Raw genomic sequence first — 17075 nt, 5'->3', positions numbered from 1 at the left:
GACACACATACACACACATACACACACACAGACACATGCATACACAGACACACATAAACACAGACACACACACCCATAAATATACACACACAGGCTGGATGACTGTGTTGTTGATTGTTATTATTGTTAATATTTCTATACTTTGCCCATAATCTCCATTATTATATGGGTCAAAGCACCAAAGTGGCATGTTGAGGTCAAACTATTTTTGTCTGATGATTTTTTCGTAATTACATTTTTTCCTGTATTTTGACTAAAAACTCACTAATAATCAAAACACATTGAGATTTAATTAAAAAAACTGTATCATTGATCTTATCCAAAAGCAGCTTTATAATGATGGCTGTGATATTTCTAGAACAGGGCTGACATCAACCAGTCAAATTATATGACATTTCACATAATTATCATTCAGATATGATCACAATGACCGATGCATGTTCATCTCTCGTCTCTTTATTGTTCTGTGTAACCTGGTGAGCTGTAATACACACTGTGATTGACCCCTGGTGTGTTTTCTGTTTCAGAGAGCCAGAGATGTTCTGTATCGCAGACAACTGAAGGACGTGATCTTGGTGACATAGAGAATATAAGACGCTGGACTACTTCACCTCGCTCCTGCAGGTCTGCCTCTGAGCACAATTCACCTCTACAACTGATCCTGAATGCAGCTGCAGGACTTGTTTAAAACCTTCCTATGTTCTCCCAAACCACCACATTGCTATTTTCCCCCATACTGGCTTCCATACATCAAATTTAAAACACTGAGGCTTTCATACAGAGCCAAAAACAGACCAGTAGCCTCTATCACACCCCTCACTACACCTCACTCACTCTGATCTTCTAGCACTGCTCCACTGATCCCACCGTCTCTGCTCTGTTTTGGCTCCTCATTAAACTTCCTGTAGATGTCTGAACAGCTGTGTCACTTAGTGAGGAATTTAAACTAGCACTTAACACCTTAAAAAATAAAACTTGCCTTCTGCCTGTTTTTCCTGCTTCATTACTTTTATAAATAACAAAACAAAAACTGTGTAATTTTGTGTGAATAAAACAATCAAATTAATAATTCAGTCAAAACTTGCTATGAACAGAGGTTTAATATTAGAAATAAAATGTACTGCAGGTTCAAGTCTCTGTGTTGAGTGATTGTGTGAAACCTGATGAACTTCCTGGTAGCATCTGGGTTTAATAATTTTAATGAAAATAGAGAAAAAGAGCTCCAATGTCAGCGAAAATGACCGATTTCTGAGGTTGTGCTCTATTTTAAGAGCTCTTTTTACAGTTATAACCTGGTTGTGAAACCATATAACCTATAATGCATTTCAGAAACTTTGATCCAGAGACATCAGTCACTTAACAAGTGCAAATGATTCCCTGTGATGGTGCAGGGTCTCTGTGTAAAAATGTGATCATGTGACCAGTCTGCGCTTATAGAAGGTTTAAAGTGGACAAGTAATGATTTCTAATCTTAATATTTAGTATCAATAGCTGGCAAAGTTTCTTTCTGAGTCTGTTTTTTCTTGCAATTATTGCCTGTGACTTGTTCAACACTGACTTTAATTTAAAAATGTACCTCAATTAATACATTCAATTATTTGTGCTTTTTTAGAGAGTGTAACAGTATGAGATAAAAAAAGAAAAAACAGGAAGTTAGCTAGTACAAATTAATGTACTATTACATTAATAAAGAAATTCCATGTCTTTATGAAGAGAAGTACAAAGCAAACAGTAAATTCTGGTGCAAAGGGTACTATTGGGCTACCTGCAGTATCGTAGCCTATGCAAAATCAAGTAATAATCCATCAGTCATCGATCATCCAGAGCAGAATTTGTTGACGGTGGAACTGAACTCTGTCTCTGAGTCTGGAACGGGTTGGTGTGCAGCAGAAATTGGGGATAAATGGCAGCCAGATGACCGTGATTATTGGTACCTGACAGTTAGTCAAGGTAAGAAACTGAAATGAAGCAGAATTATAATTGTTATAGATTCCCTTGCACCACTCACTTTACTGCCTATTTATTCAGATCCTGATCTGTCAGTGAATGAGAGCAGAGTGAGAGGTGAGGAAGGAGGCAGCATCACAGTCCAGTGTCTCTACAGTGCTGAGTATCAGAATACACAGAAGCAGTGCTGCAGATTAAAAGATGAACAATGCAACACAGTGAGGACTGAAACATCCCAGAATTCAGCAGTGTACACCAGTGATGATGGGAGAAGATCCTTCAGTGTGACCATGAGAAGACTGAAGAAGAGTGATGCTGGATGGTACTGGTGCAGTGCAGGAGATCTCAGGTTCCTGTTCACATCAGTGTCAGTGATCCACCTCCAGGTATTATCACATACACTGGTCAACTTTAACAAATGATGAGAAAGAAATCACACTGATTATTTTACTTTGTTAACAGTCACTACATCAAAGACAACAGCAGTGACTACAACAGTGTCTACAACAGTGACTACAACAGTGACTACAACCGCTCACCAAGACAATATGTACACGTAAGTAGGAAAGCTTCATGTTATTTAGGCATGGTGTTTTCCTCTGCAGTTTTACATGCTTTATATTTATGAACTTTTTCAAAGATGGAAGTGATGTGAAAAATAAACATCATAAAATAATGGATATCATTATAAATCTGTCTGAGAGGCAATCACCATGAGCTAATGTATATGAGTGAAGGAAAAATATTTCAAGTGACGAAACTTATTTTCTTTTTCTGTTTTAAACAGATCTGACTCAAAGCACAATTCAGGTAACATCAGATGTACATATTTAGAAGAAAATTAGTGTATCAGTTCTTCCTAACACATGTTTCTAATCTGAGTTATTTCTCACTGACAGTGTTTGTGACATCAGTTCCCAGCCGTAATGAAACCACGTAAGTACAAACACATCTTTATTCTCTCTCGCAGAAAATGTTGAACACTTTAGACCATGATGTTTTTCTCTGTAAATTTGTTGCCTTATTCAAAGACAAACATGTGAACATTACATGATCATTTCTTGCTTTTTGAAACTTTCTCATGTCACATGATCTTATGTAAATAAACATGAAATCAATGAGTACCAGATTTAGGAAAGAAAATTTTCTACTAATATAATTTTATATTTTATGACGATTTACACCACAGGTATGAAGTAATAAAATAACTACATGTACTCTTGGTACAGTACTTTATTAAAGTAGAACTTTTAAAATATTTGTAAATGTTGTAATAGTTTGATACTTTCCACTTCTGCCTAACTAGAGAACATGCCAATAGGATGATTTAACTTCTGATGATGAATGAAGGATTATTAATGCATGATGATTAATGATGAACTGAATTAATGAATATTTTCACTGCAGTTGATTCAGCCAGTCTGTGCTAAATAATGCTTCAAATGATTGTCAATAGTTTGGTTTGGACCCTGAACCATTGGTACCTGGTGGCCCTTCTTCTGCCACTGGTGATACTGGTCATCATCATCTGTATGCTCAGAAAGAAATGTGGTAAGTGTCTGTGGTGTGTCTGTAGTTTTGAATTAGTTCTCTTTCTTCTATTATTTTAAATGCGCAGGTCTGAGATGTGAAAATCCATTCACTGGGGGTTCATTAACAAGAAATTCAACACAATCAAATATAATACAGTGTTCATACAACCAGAGGACAGATTCACAGATTTGACAGTCAGATAAATCAGTCAGGAGTCAAACACAGTACACCTAGAATCTGTGGGCAAATAGAAAACAGGAGAACAGAGGGGATGAAAGTCACATACACTGATTGTGAACTCACCAGTTATTACAGTCTGAGCCTTTACACTGTATTTGTGTGTAATGTCATGAATATCACTTGTCTTTTTCCTCTGGAGATAATGTTGATTGCTGGTTATGAGCTTTCTGAACCCTGTAGTCCCGCGGTTCTTATTGTCGCCCCCTAGTGGGGAATAAAGGCATGACAGGGCGCAGGGTTTTTGTTTCTATCTTCATTAATGCTTTTCTTTCTCAAAGCAACCATAAACAAACAAATAAGCCATTGAAGCATTTAAAGTAAATCATCATTTAGGGCACCGGAAGGAAAAATATTGAGAAAATGACGGTTTAATGTCAGGAAAATATTTACAACAGAACAATCTTAAAAACCTTCACATAGAGAGACAGTAGTGTATGTAGTGGGCATAACAACATCAGTGTCTAAATGTGTGACATGCACCACAAACAAACACCAAAAACCCCGACAAAACCCAGACCCATGTGTGTTTTAACTCAACATAAAGTGAAACACGACTGCACTTTTATTTCTTCTGTTTTGGAACTTCATGATGTTTGATTTTATTGATTTAGAACTTGATATTTCAATAAATTCGACCTTGTAAACTTGGAGTATTTCATAACCATTTCATGGGGTGATGGAGGAAAGGTGGGGCTTGAAGATCAACCACAGTAAGCAGAAAAAGTTTGAGCTCCACTGATGTACACAGAACATGAGTGTAAAGATTAGGAAAAATTTAAATGTAAATATAGGTGAGGTGATAGTGCCCTCTAGTGGCACAAATGTATTATTTATTTATTTATTTATTTGTTTATTTATTTATTTATTGTTTTGATTGAATACAATTCAATAAATATTGAATTCAGTTGACTATGTGTACATTTATTTTTATTTATTTATTAATTCTTTATTGCAGAGTTAGAGAATCAAACCAGGATCAGAGAGAGGAGCAATGACACGACTGTTCCCACAGTTAGTAATGTGTCTTATGTCTTATTTCAGTGCCTTTAGTACCTTTTAGCACTTTTAATGAACTTTCATCACCACAATTTCTCATCAGTGCTGTTACTTAACAGTAAATAAAATCTTTTCAGGCTGTGAGATCCTACAACTTCACAGACAGTATCTATCTATCTATCGATTGATAGATAGATAGATCGGATAAGCGGTAGAAAATGAATGAATGAAATTATGTATATACATAATTTCATTCAATTATGTATATACATAATTTCATTCATTCATTTTCTACCGCTTATCCGAACTTCTCGGGTCACGGGGAGCCTGTGCCTATCCCAGGCGTCATCGGGCATCAAGGCAGGATACACCCTGGACGGAGTGCCAACCCATCACAGGGCACACACACACACACTCTCATTCACTCACACACTACGGACAATTTTCCAGAGATGCCAATCAACCTACCATGCATGTCTTTGGACCGGGAGAGGAAACCGGAGTACCCGGAGGAAACCCCCGAGGCACGGGGAGAACATGCAAACTCCACACACACAAGGCGGAGGCGGGAATCGAACCCCCAACCCTGGAAGTGTGAGATGAATGTGCTAACCACTAAGCCACCGTGCCCCCCTCGTATAGAATTTATTGAGTTTATTTTGATTGCAATAAAGTTTAGTACAAAAAAGTTTCCCATTCTCTAACTTGTTAAATGTTTATATGATAAATGTCAGGCCACTCAGGTGCTTGTACAGTCCCTTGTTATATGTCGACACTGGACTCTTGCACCTCGCTCCTGGCAGGTCTGCCTCTCACCATCCCACCTATAGAACTGAACCTGAATGCAGCTGCAGGACTTGTTTAAAACCTTTAAAATTTAGCTTAAAGTAACATGAATTAATAAAAGTAGAAAAGATTTATTAAGAATAGTATACCATGTGTCTGCACTTCAAGGCATGCAATGAAGTCTGTCTCAGTTATAACAGCTATAAAAATGTGTTCCTTTGTCAGCCTTCTTCTCTTCACACTGCTTTTAGAGCACAAAGTGTGATGAGCAGGAAGAGGAACTGCTTGATCTGTCAGTGATTGAGAGCAGAGTGAGAGGTGTGAAAGGAAGCACAGTCACAGTCCAGTGTCTCTACAGTTCTGAGTATCAGAATAAACAGAAGCAGTGGTGCAGATTCAAATATGGACAATGTCAGTCATCAGGTAATAACGAAATTATGACTAGGCCTAGACCAGTGGTTCTCAAAAGTTTTTGGCGTGCGGCCCCCCATGTATACAGTGCATCCCTACTTGCCCCCCCAAAAGAAGATTTATGACATAAAACATTCCAAAACTTAAGATTTGAATTAAACAAAACATATTAAATTATACAGTGTAGTGCTGTTGGTTAGTAGCCTTATTTTTCTGAGATTTAATTACTCAGAATTTATCATGAATTCATTATTTTATAAAATGTCATAAAGCCAGGGCCCCCTGGCACCATCTCAGGGCCCCCGGTTTGAGAAGCACTGGCCTAGACTACTTGTTCTGAGCAGGTGTTGTCAGTGAACAGGCTGTAAAACTGTTGGCTAAGTTACAGACACTCATGAAAACCTGATGCTGATTATCTGGGAAACGTCTCTAACAGCAGTCACAATGTCAGTGTTTGTGTCAAACAAGTTGTGAATTTGCTGTAACATTAAAACAGGAGATCATGACTTACTCTGTGCTCAAAGTGATGCTCGCAGCTCCAGTGGTTGTTCTGTGTGAGAAATACAATGTGTGACAGGAGAGTGTGACAAAAGACAGACATGAGTGACTTGAGAGCCCTGCATACAACAAATAGGTGCTAATAAGTGCTATTACACACACACGCACATACACACACACACGCACACACACACACACACGCACACGCACATACACCCACACACACGCACATACACCCACACACACGCACATACACACACACACGCACACGCACATACACACACATGCACATACACAGACACACACATGCACACACACACACACACACACGCACATACACACACACGCACATACACAAACATGCACATACACAGACACACACATGCACACACACACACACACACACACACACACACACACACACACACACATACTGTACACACAGACACACACACATAGACACACACACATACACACGCATGCACATACACACACACAGACACACACGCATGCACATACACAAACACACACAGACATACACATGCACACACAGACACACGCATGCACATACACACACAGACACACACATGCATAAATATACACACAGACACACATAGACACACACGCACACACACAAACACAACCACACACACACACACATAGGCTGGATGACGGTGTTGTTGATTGTTATTATTGTTAATATTTCTATACTTTGCCCATAATCTCCATTATTATATGGGTCAAAGCACCAAAGTGGCATGTTGAGGTCAAAATATTTTTTTCTGATGATTTTTTTCGTAATTACATTTTTTTCCTGTATTTTCACTTAAAACTCATTAATATCAAAACACATTTAGATTTAATTAAAACTGTATCAAAACTTATCCAAAATCAGCTTTATAATGATGGCTGTGATATTTCTAGAACAGGACTGACATCAACCAATCAAATTATATAAGACTTTTCACATAATTATCATTCAGATATGATCACAATGACCGGATGCATGTTCATCTCTCGTCTCTTTATTGTTCTGTGTGAACTGGTGAGCTGTAATACACACTGTGATTGACCCCTGGTGTGTTTTCTGTTTCAGAGAGCCAGAGATGTTCTGTATCGCAGACAACTGAAGGACGTGATCTTGGTGACATAGAGAATATAAGAAGCTGGACTACTGCACCTCGCTCCTGCAGGTCTGCCTCTGAGCACCATTCCACCTCTACAACTGATCCTGAATGCAGCTGCAGGACTTGTTTAAAACCTTCCTATGTTCTCCCAAACCACCACATTGCTATTTTCCCCCATACTGGCTTCCATACATCAAATATAAAACACTGAGGCTTGCATACAGAGCCAAAAACAGACCAGTAGCCTCTATCACACCCCTCACTACACCTCACTCACTCTGATCTTCTAGCACTGCTCCACTGATCCCACCGTCTCTTCTCTGTTTTGGCTCCTCATTAAACTTCCTGTAGATGTCTGAACAGCTGTGTCACTTAGTGAGGAATTTAAACTAGCACTTAACACCTTAAAAAATAAAACTTGCCGTCTGTCTGTTTTTCCTGCTTTATTACTTTTATATATAACAAAACATAAACTGTGTAGTTTTGTGTGAATAAAACAATCAAATGAATAAATCAATCAAAACTTGCTATGAACAGAGGTTTAATATTAGAAATAAAATGTACTGCAGGTTCAAGTCTCTGTGTTGAGTGATTGTGTGAAACCTGATGAACTTCCTGGTAGCATCTGGGTTTAATAATTTTAATGAAAATAGAGAAAAAGAGCTCCAATGTCAGCGAAAATGACCGATTTCTGAGGTTGTGCTCTATTTTAAGAGCTCTTTTTACAGTTATAACCTGGTTGTGAAACCATATAACCTAAAATGCATTTCAGAAACTTTGATCCAGAGACATCAGTCACTTAACAAGTGCAAATGATTCCCTGTGATGGTGCAGGGTCTCTGTGTAAAAATGTGATCATGTGACCAGTCTGTGCTTATAGAAGGTTTAAAGTGGATGAGTAATGATTTGTAATCTTAATATTTGGTGTCAATAGCTGGCAAAGTTTCTTTCTGAGTCTGTTTTTTCTTGCAATTATTGCCTGTGACTTGTTCAACACTGACTTTAATTTAAAAATGTACCTCAATTAATACATTCAATTATTTGTGACTTTTTTAGAGGGTGTAACTGTATGAGATATAAAAAGAAAAAACAGGAAGTCAGCTAGTACAAATTAACATCAGCCTCAAGTAGGAAGAGTATTTGTCATACAAGTCTGTTAGAGCAACATGAGCTTTTACTCATTATGTGGTTCTGTAACTCTCCTTGGGTTTTTCCTCTGTATATCAGGTAAGACTAAAACTCTATCATTCTCATATACTGTCTGGGTATCCTTCATTTTCTAAAGGGTTAAAGAAGCTCTTGTTGTTTATTTCCTTTCATGGAGCAGTGGCTGTTAACAGCTTTCATCACTGGTAGATTAAATGTACCTCAGTAGTGACACAGTGATTCCTGAATGTTCTGATCGTCCTGATTCAGTGTCTGAGTAACGCTAATACTGCTTCCTAATGTGGCTTGCTTGCAGAGGTAGAGAGCATGAGGACACTGAAAAATGTAGCTGTAAAAAGAAGAGGATCTGTCACTATTCCATGTCTTTATGATGAGAAGTACAAAGCAAACAGTAAATTCTGGTGCAAAGGGTACTATTGGGCTACCTGCAGTATCGTAGCCTATGCAAACTCAAGTGAAAATCCATCAGTCATTGATCATCCAGAGCAGAATTTGTTCACAGTGGAACTGAACTCTGTCTCTGAGTCTGGAACGGGTTGGTGTGCTGCAAAAATTGGGGATAAATGGAAGCTGGATGACCGTGATTATTGGTACCTGACAGTTAGTCAAGGTAAAAAAACGAAATTAGTCAGAATTATAATTGTTATAGATTCCCTTACACCACTCATTTACTTATTCAGATCCTGATCTGTCAATGAGGGAGAGCAGAGTGAGAGGTGAGGAAGGAGACAACGTCACAGTCCAGTGTCTCTACAGTGCTGCGTATCAGAATAAACAGAAGCAGTGGTGCAGATTTAAAGATGGACAATGCAACACAGTGAGGACTGAAACATCCCAGAATTCATCAGTGTACATCAGTGATGATGGGAGAAGATCCTTCAGGGTGACCATGCGCAGACTGAAGAAGAGTGATGCTGGATGGTACTGGTGCAGTGCAGGAGATCTGCAGGTTCCTGTTCACATCAGTGTCAGTGATCCACCTCCAGGTATTATCACAAACACTGGTCAACTTTAACAAATGATGAGACAGAAATCACACTGATTATTTTCCTTTGTTAACAGTCACTACATCAAATATTACAACAGTGACTACAACAGTGACTACAACAGTGACTACAACAGTGACTACAGCAGTGACTACAACAGTGACTACAACCGCTCACCAACACAATACGTACACGTAAGTAGGAAAGCTTCATGTTATTTAGGCATGGTGTTTTCCTCTGCAGTTTTACATGTTTTTTATTCATGAACCATTTCAAAGATGGAAGTGATGTGAAAAATAAACATCATAAAATAATGGATATCATTATAAATCTGTCTGAGAGGCAATCACCATGAGCTAATGTATATGAGTGAAGGAAAAATATTTCAAGTGACGAAACTTATTTTCTTTTTCTGTTTTAAACAGATCTGACTCAAAGCACAATTCAGGTAACATCAGATGTACATATTTGGAAGAAAATTAGTGTATCAGTTCTTCCTAACACATGTTTCTAATCTGAGTTATTTCTCACCGACAGTGTTTGTGACATCAGTTCCCAGCCGTAATGAAACCACGTAAGTACAAACACATCTTTATTCTCTCTCGCAGAAAATGTTGAACACTTTAGACCATGATGTTTTTCTCTGTAAATTTGTTGCCTTATTCAAAGACAAACATGTGAACATTACATGATCATTTCTTGCTTGTTGAAACTTTCTCATGTCACATGATCTTATGTAAATAAACATGAAATCAATGAGTACCAGATTTAGGAAAGAAAGTTTTCTACTAATATAATTTTATATTTTATGACAATTTACACCACAGGTATAAAGTAATAAAATAACTACATGTACTCTTGGTACAGTACTTTATTAAAGTAGAATGTTTAAAATATTTGTAAATGTTGTAATAGTTTGATACTTTCCACTTCTGCCTAACTAGAGAACATGCCAATAGGATATTTAACTACTGATGATGAATGAAGGATTATTAATGCATGATTATTAATGATGAACTAAATTAATGAATATTTTCACTGCAGTTGATTCAGCCAGTCTGTGCTAAATAATGCTTCAAATGTTTGTCAATAGTTTGGTTTGGACCCTGAACCATTGGTACCTGGTGGCCCTTCTTCTGCCACTGGTGATACTGGTCATCATCATCTGTATGCTCAGAAAGAAATGTGGTAAGTGTCTGTGGTGTGTCTGTAGTTTTGAATTAGTTCTCTTTCTTCTATTATTTCAAATGCACAGGTCTGAGATATGAAAATCCATTCACTGGGGGTTCATTAACAAGAAATTCAACACAATCAAATATAATACAGTGTTCATACAACCAGAGGACAGATTCACAGATTTGACAGTCAGATAAATCAGTCAGGAGTCAAACACAGTACACCTAGAATCTGTGGGCAAATAGAAAACAGGAGAACAGAGGGGAAGAAAGTCACATACACTGATTGTGAACTCACCAGTTATTACAGTCTGAGCCTTTACACTGTATTTGTGTGTAATGTCATGAATATCACTTGTCTTTTTCCTCTGGAGATAATGTTGATTGCTGGTTATGAGCTTTCTGAACCCTGTAGTCCCGCGGGTCTTATTGTCGCTCCCTAGTGGGGAATAAAGGCATGACAGGGCGCAGGGGTTTTGTGTCTATCTTCATTAATGCTTTTCTTTATTGATAATAAAGTTCATACACTCAAAGCAACCAGAAAAAAACAAATAAGCCATTGAAGCATTTAAAGTAAAACATCATTTAAGGCACCGAAGGAAAAATAGTGAGAAAATGACAGTTTAATGTCAGGAAAATATTTACAACAGAACAATCTTAAAAACCTTCACATAGAGAGACAGTAGTGTATGTAGTGGGCATAACAACATTAGTGTCTAAATGTGTGACATGGACCACAAACAAACACCAAAAACCCCGACAAAGCCCAGACCCATGTGTGTTTTAACTCACCATAAAGTGAAACACGACTGCACTTTTATTTATTCTGTTTTGGAACTTCATGATGTTTGATTTTATTGATTTAGAACTGGATATTTCAATAAATTAGACCTTGTAAACTTGGAGTATTTCATCACCATTTCGTGGGGTGATGGAGGAAAGGTGGGGCTTGAAAATCAACCAAAGAAAGCAGAAAAAGTTTGAGCTCCACTGATGTACACAGAACATGAGTGTAAAGATTAGGAAGAATTTAAATGTAAATATAGGTGAGGTGATTATTATTATTATTATTATTATTATTATTATTATTATTATTATTATTATTATTATTATTGTTATTGTTGTTGTTTTAATTGAATACAATTCAATAAATATTGAATTCAGTTTACTATGTGTAAACTTATTTTTATATATTTATTTATTCTCTATTCCAGAGTTAGAGAATCAAACCAGGATCAGAGAGAGGAGCAATGACACCACTGTTCCCACAGTTAGTACTGTGTCTTATGTCTTATTTCAGTGCCTTTAGTACCTTCTAGCACTTTTAATGAACTTTCATCACCACAATTTCTCATCAGTGCTGTTACTTAACAGTAAATAAAATCTTTTTAAACTCTGGCCACAAACATTCCCCAGAGAGATGGCAGTTTTAACATTTTACATATTTTTGCAGTTTTTTTTTTAATAAACATAAAATTAAAAATGATAATAAATAAATAAAATGTCATTTTGGTTAAGTGACTTCAGATTACAGTTACATTAATGTGAACAATAGAATTAATAAACAGTATTAATAACAATAAATTATAAATAGTGGTGTGTGTGTGTGTGTGTGTGTGTGTGTGTGTGTGTGTGTGTGTGTGTGTGTGTGTGAGAAACAGGCGAACATTGATGAAGACTCCATTGTATACAGCACAGTGGCTGTTTCTAAGCCAAAGGTAAGATCAATACATTGGTACAATTCTGCATTTAAATGATAATAATGATGATTATTGTTGTTGTTCTTGTTGTTCTTGGTGGTTTAGGCTAAGAATAGGCCCACTTGTTCCGCTGAAGACTCAATTATATACAGCACTGTGGCTACAGCTAAACCAAAGGTAAAGCTGGCAATCCATTGGTCCAGTGTTATCCTATTGTCTTCACCTGTTCTGTGTTTCATATTAGTTTCTGTATTTATACTCTGATGATGAAATGTCTCATAAAGTCTGTTTAAAGTGTATGAAGCATTTCTGTGATTTATTTTGTCCTAAACAAGAATCTCTAAATTTCACTTCATGTAGTAACAATAAAATAATTGGAATTATAATAATTTAAAACAAATCTTTGTGTGTGTGTGTGTGTGTGTGTGTGTGTGTGTGTGTGTGTGTGTGTGTGTGTGTGTGTGTGGTTTAGAGTAAAAAACAGGCCACTTTTCCAGATGAAGTCTCCATTACATACAGCACTGTGGCTAAAAGCAAGCCAAAGGTAAAGATGGCAATCCACTGGTGGAAGTCTACATTATTATTATTATTATTATTATTATTATTATTATTATTATTATTATTATTATTATTATTATTATTATTACTATAATAAGCAGGATGTGACCTACAGCTCTGTAAACACTGCTTCCAAAATCCAAACTGTGAATAAATTCTGTTAAATGGAGTCTGTTCCAGTTCAGTCCAAGCTACAGATCTAAGTGTATAAATCCATAATAAACACTTTACTCACTAATCTGTTAGGGACTTTATTCATATCCTGTTCTAGGTTTCTCCAAATGATGTCACTAATGAGACCCTCTACAGCTATGAGGTTTACCAGTAAGAGGTTTGTGATTAAAAATTTATACTGAATCCACTCAAATATGTAAAGTAAAATTACAAACTTTTCACACAGCAATTGTGTTTATTCCCTTTAGAGGATGACTTACTGTTTGGCTGTGGAGCCTCAGGGATCTCTACTGGGTCGCGTGTTCATCCTCAACATCCTTACAGATAAAATCTCAGTCAGGACAAGGACAACATGCCCCACACTCACTCCACAGACTTACATCACAGTCACATGACCCTCAGTCATTCAGAAAAAAAAAACAGTTTCCTCACTGTAGATATCAGATTTCACTTATTCTCTTTTGTACTTTAATTTTTTTAGGCTTTTGCTTGATCTGAAATGTATTTAAAGTGTTTATATTTCATGTTTTTATTTCATTATATTTACATTAGCTTTTATCATTTCTGTTCACATGGTCTACAGTCCTTAAATACAACATTAGTGTACAACATAACACACTGCAGAACCCACAAAGCTTAATGAGTAGAAACCTGTAGGAAAAATATCTTCTGATTTTAAATTAAAGCATGTTATTATTATGCAGTGAATGAGAGTGTGTGTGCCCTGCGATGGGTTGGCACTCCGTCCAGGGTGTATCCTGCCTTGATGCCCAATGACGCCTGAGATGGTGACGGCTCCCCGTGACCTGAGGTAGTTCGGATAAGTGGTATAAAATATAATTAAGGAAATAATTCAAGATAACGGCGCACAAGCAGCATGGACATTCTGATAAACTGTGCTGGTGTCTGATTACAATCTGAATGGATTAGATTCTGACTGTATTGTAGCACTGTGTTTATTAAACTAGCTCCTAAACCAATATGAAACCTAAAATCACACCACATATTTATGGATGGTAAAAGCATAAAAATCCATGTGCAGGATGATGCAGAACTTGTGGGAACATACTGTAATGTTGACGAGCATTCGGGTGGACGAGGTTAGTTTTGTTGTGCTTTTTGAATTTTTTATATGATGTGCAACACTATGGGGTATTTATGACTAGGACCAAGCCCCAGTGACTCCGTTCCTTCAAAGTCTCCTTAATAGAACCTAATTCCTGATGATTGAAGTAATTATACTGACATATGTGTCCTTTAGTAACACATGTTTTCGGAGTGCGAAAGGAAACCCTTCCACCCTCCCACTAAAGGATGTGTCCTAGTTTGCAGGGGTTAGTTTTGAAAACACAAGATCAACTTATCAGAGTTGGTCTTACCTTGAACACAGGTGTCCTTCATAGTCCCTCTGTCTTCTAACAAAGGATCATCTTCAAGTTCTTCTACCTAATCTATTGATTGAATCTTTAGATGAAGGAGTCAGACTTAGACCTTTTTGTCTTTTCAGGATCCTCACAATGGGAGGCCTTGTTTTTATTAAAAGTAGTGTAATATAAATAGATGTGTGTAATATATGTAAAGTAAAAGAAAAGAAAATTACAAAATCTCCTTCAAATAGTCAAACAATTCTAGCGTAAGTAGCAATAAGTAAAATGCAAAGATAAAACAAATCAGGAAACACTCTCCAAGTGTAAGCTTGGGTTTGTTCTCCTGATGCACCTTCTATAAGCAATAACAAAGTATAGCACAATGAACTTGCCTCAAGGTGAACGCACACCAATAACTGGTTCTAAAACCCTATTTATACCATTTATTAGTATGATCTCTTAACGGTCATTCTGCTTCTGTCAGCATGCTGTCAGGTCTCTCATGATCTCATGCTTCTGCAAAACATCCTGAGAAGTCTCCTCAGCTGCACGGCTGTGCCTTGTGATTTCCTTATAAGCTTTCACTGTTACTCTCTGTCTTAATATTTAAACATGCTATTGACCATTATATCATTTCTTAATCACAAAATGGTTACATAAATTCATATAAAAGGTAAAGGAAACTTATCATTCTATAAAATGAAAAAGAAAAATTATAACAATTCTATTATCTTCTTTCAGCAAGATGATGGGTCTTGATCCAACTGTCTAGGTACAGTGTCTGTTCCTCTTTGGGTTGAATCAGCTTCCTTTTGGATCTTCTTCTTTATAGTTTTAATCAGATATATTTAATTTATTTATGTCATATAACAATTTCCCCATTTCTTTTAGTTTTTCCACAGCTTCCTTTTTCTTTGCTTTCTGTCTCTTAATCGTCTCTGTCTCTTAATCTCTCTCTGTCTTTTAATCGTTTCTCTCTTTTTGCTGCATTAATTTCACTTTGTTTCTTTATTGTATTGGATGAGATTGTCACATAAGGATAACCATGTACACGTTGTATGGCAGTTACACATGGTATGGCAGTTACTCCACTCCTAAAATTTCTATCCACATGATCCAAATCATAGTTGGCTTTGGCCAGAGTAAGCTTTCTTGAAAAGAATGTGCATTGGTGGAGCTTGGCTGGGGTCCCATGGCACAGGAATAGTACAGACCCAATCCCATAGCAGGAGGCATCGACCTCCATGAAGAACGGTAGGTTGGGGTCTGGGTGTCATAGAATAGGGTCAGTGGGGAAACTACGCTTGAGGTTGTCAAAGGCCTGTGCAGACTCTGACCAGTGTAGTTTGAAAAATTTGCAAAGCTGAGGAATCTTTGCAACTCTTTGATGCTGGTTGGAGTTGGCCAATGGGTCAAAGCGCTTACTTTGTACCCCAGGAAAAAGTTGTGATTTGGTGAAATTCACATTTTTCCCCTTTTACAAATAGTTCGTTCTGTAAGTGTCATTGTAGAACTTTGCGGACATGGATAACATGGGTCTCCAGAGTAGGTAAGAAGATTAGAATGTCATCTAGGTTAAAAATGACCGGTTTCTGAGGTTTTGTGCTGAATACAGTAGAGTGTGGCAATTTTTAAGAGCTATTTTTACAGTTATAACTTGGTTGTGTAACCATATACAGTAACCTAGAATGCATTTCAGAAACTGTGACATCAGTCACTTGTGTCTGAGTCACAGTCACAGTCACTCACAAGTGATTCCCTGTGGTGATGCAGGGTCTCTGTGTAAAAATGTGATCATGTGACCAGTCTGCGCTTATAGAAGGTTTAAAGTTTACGAGTAATGATTTATAATCTTAATATTTGGTGTGAATAGCTGGCAAAGTTTCTTCATGAGTCTATTTTTTTCTTGCACTTATTGCCTGTGACCTGTTCAACACTGACTTTTAGTATTTGTTGAATGAAATTTAAAAACATGCCTCAATTAAAACATTATTAAATAATAATTATATAAAAATGAATTGTGCCCTTTTTAGATGGTGTAACTGTATGAGATAAAAAAAAGAAAAAAAGGAAGTCAGCAAGTACAAATTAACATCAGCCACAAGTAGGAAGAGTATTTGTCATACAAGTCTCTTAGAGAAACATGAGCTTTTACTCACTATGTGGTTCTGTAACTCTCCTTGGGTTTTTCCTCTGTATATCAGGTAAGACTAAAACTCTATCATTCTCATATACTGTCTGGTATCCTTCATTTTCTAAAGGGTTAAAGAAGCTCTTGTTGTTTATTTCCTTTCATGGAGCAGTGGCTGTTAACAGCTTTCATCACTGGTAGATTAAATGTACCTCAGTAGTGACACAGTGATTCCTGAATGTTCTGATCGTCCTGATTCAGTGTCTGAGTAACGCTAAT

General features: G+C 37.0%; 2 long non-coding RNA genes and 1 pseudogene across 2 annotated transcripts; all 3 read left to right on the top strand.

Annotated features, from left to right (window-relative positions):
* The first annotated feature begins 1670 nt into the window (after positions 1–1670).
* The window catches only part of LOC132843080 (polymeric immunoglobulin receptor-like), a 43375-nt pseudogene continuing 27970 nt past the window's right edge, over positions 1671–17075 (top strand).
* LOC132844884 (uncharacterized) lies at positions 2844–4745 on the top strand. The gene is made up of 3 exons (XR_009648382.1): positions 2844–2883; positions 3404–3498; positions 4676–4745. It is a non-coding gene; the product is annotated as an uncharacterized LOC132844884 (long non-coding RNA).
* On the top strand, positions 10174–12140 carry LOC132844871 (uncharacterized). The gene is made up of 3 exons (XR_009648380.1): positions 10174–10265; positions 10785–10879; positions 12081–12140. It is a non-coding gene; the product is annotated as an uncharacterized LOC132844871 (long non-coding RNA).

This window comes from Tachysurus vachellii, chromosome 1 (genome assembly GCF_030014155.1).
Source record: "Tachysurus vachellii isolate PV-2020 chromosome 1, HZAU_Pvac_v1, whole genome shotgun sequence".
In the NCBI taxonomy this organism is placed as follows: Eukaryota; Metazoa; Chordata; class Actinopteri; order Siluriformes; family Bagridae; genus Tachysurus; species Tachysurus vachellii.
This window is presented reverse-complemented; position numbering and strand designations above follow the sequence as displayed.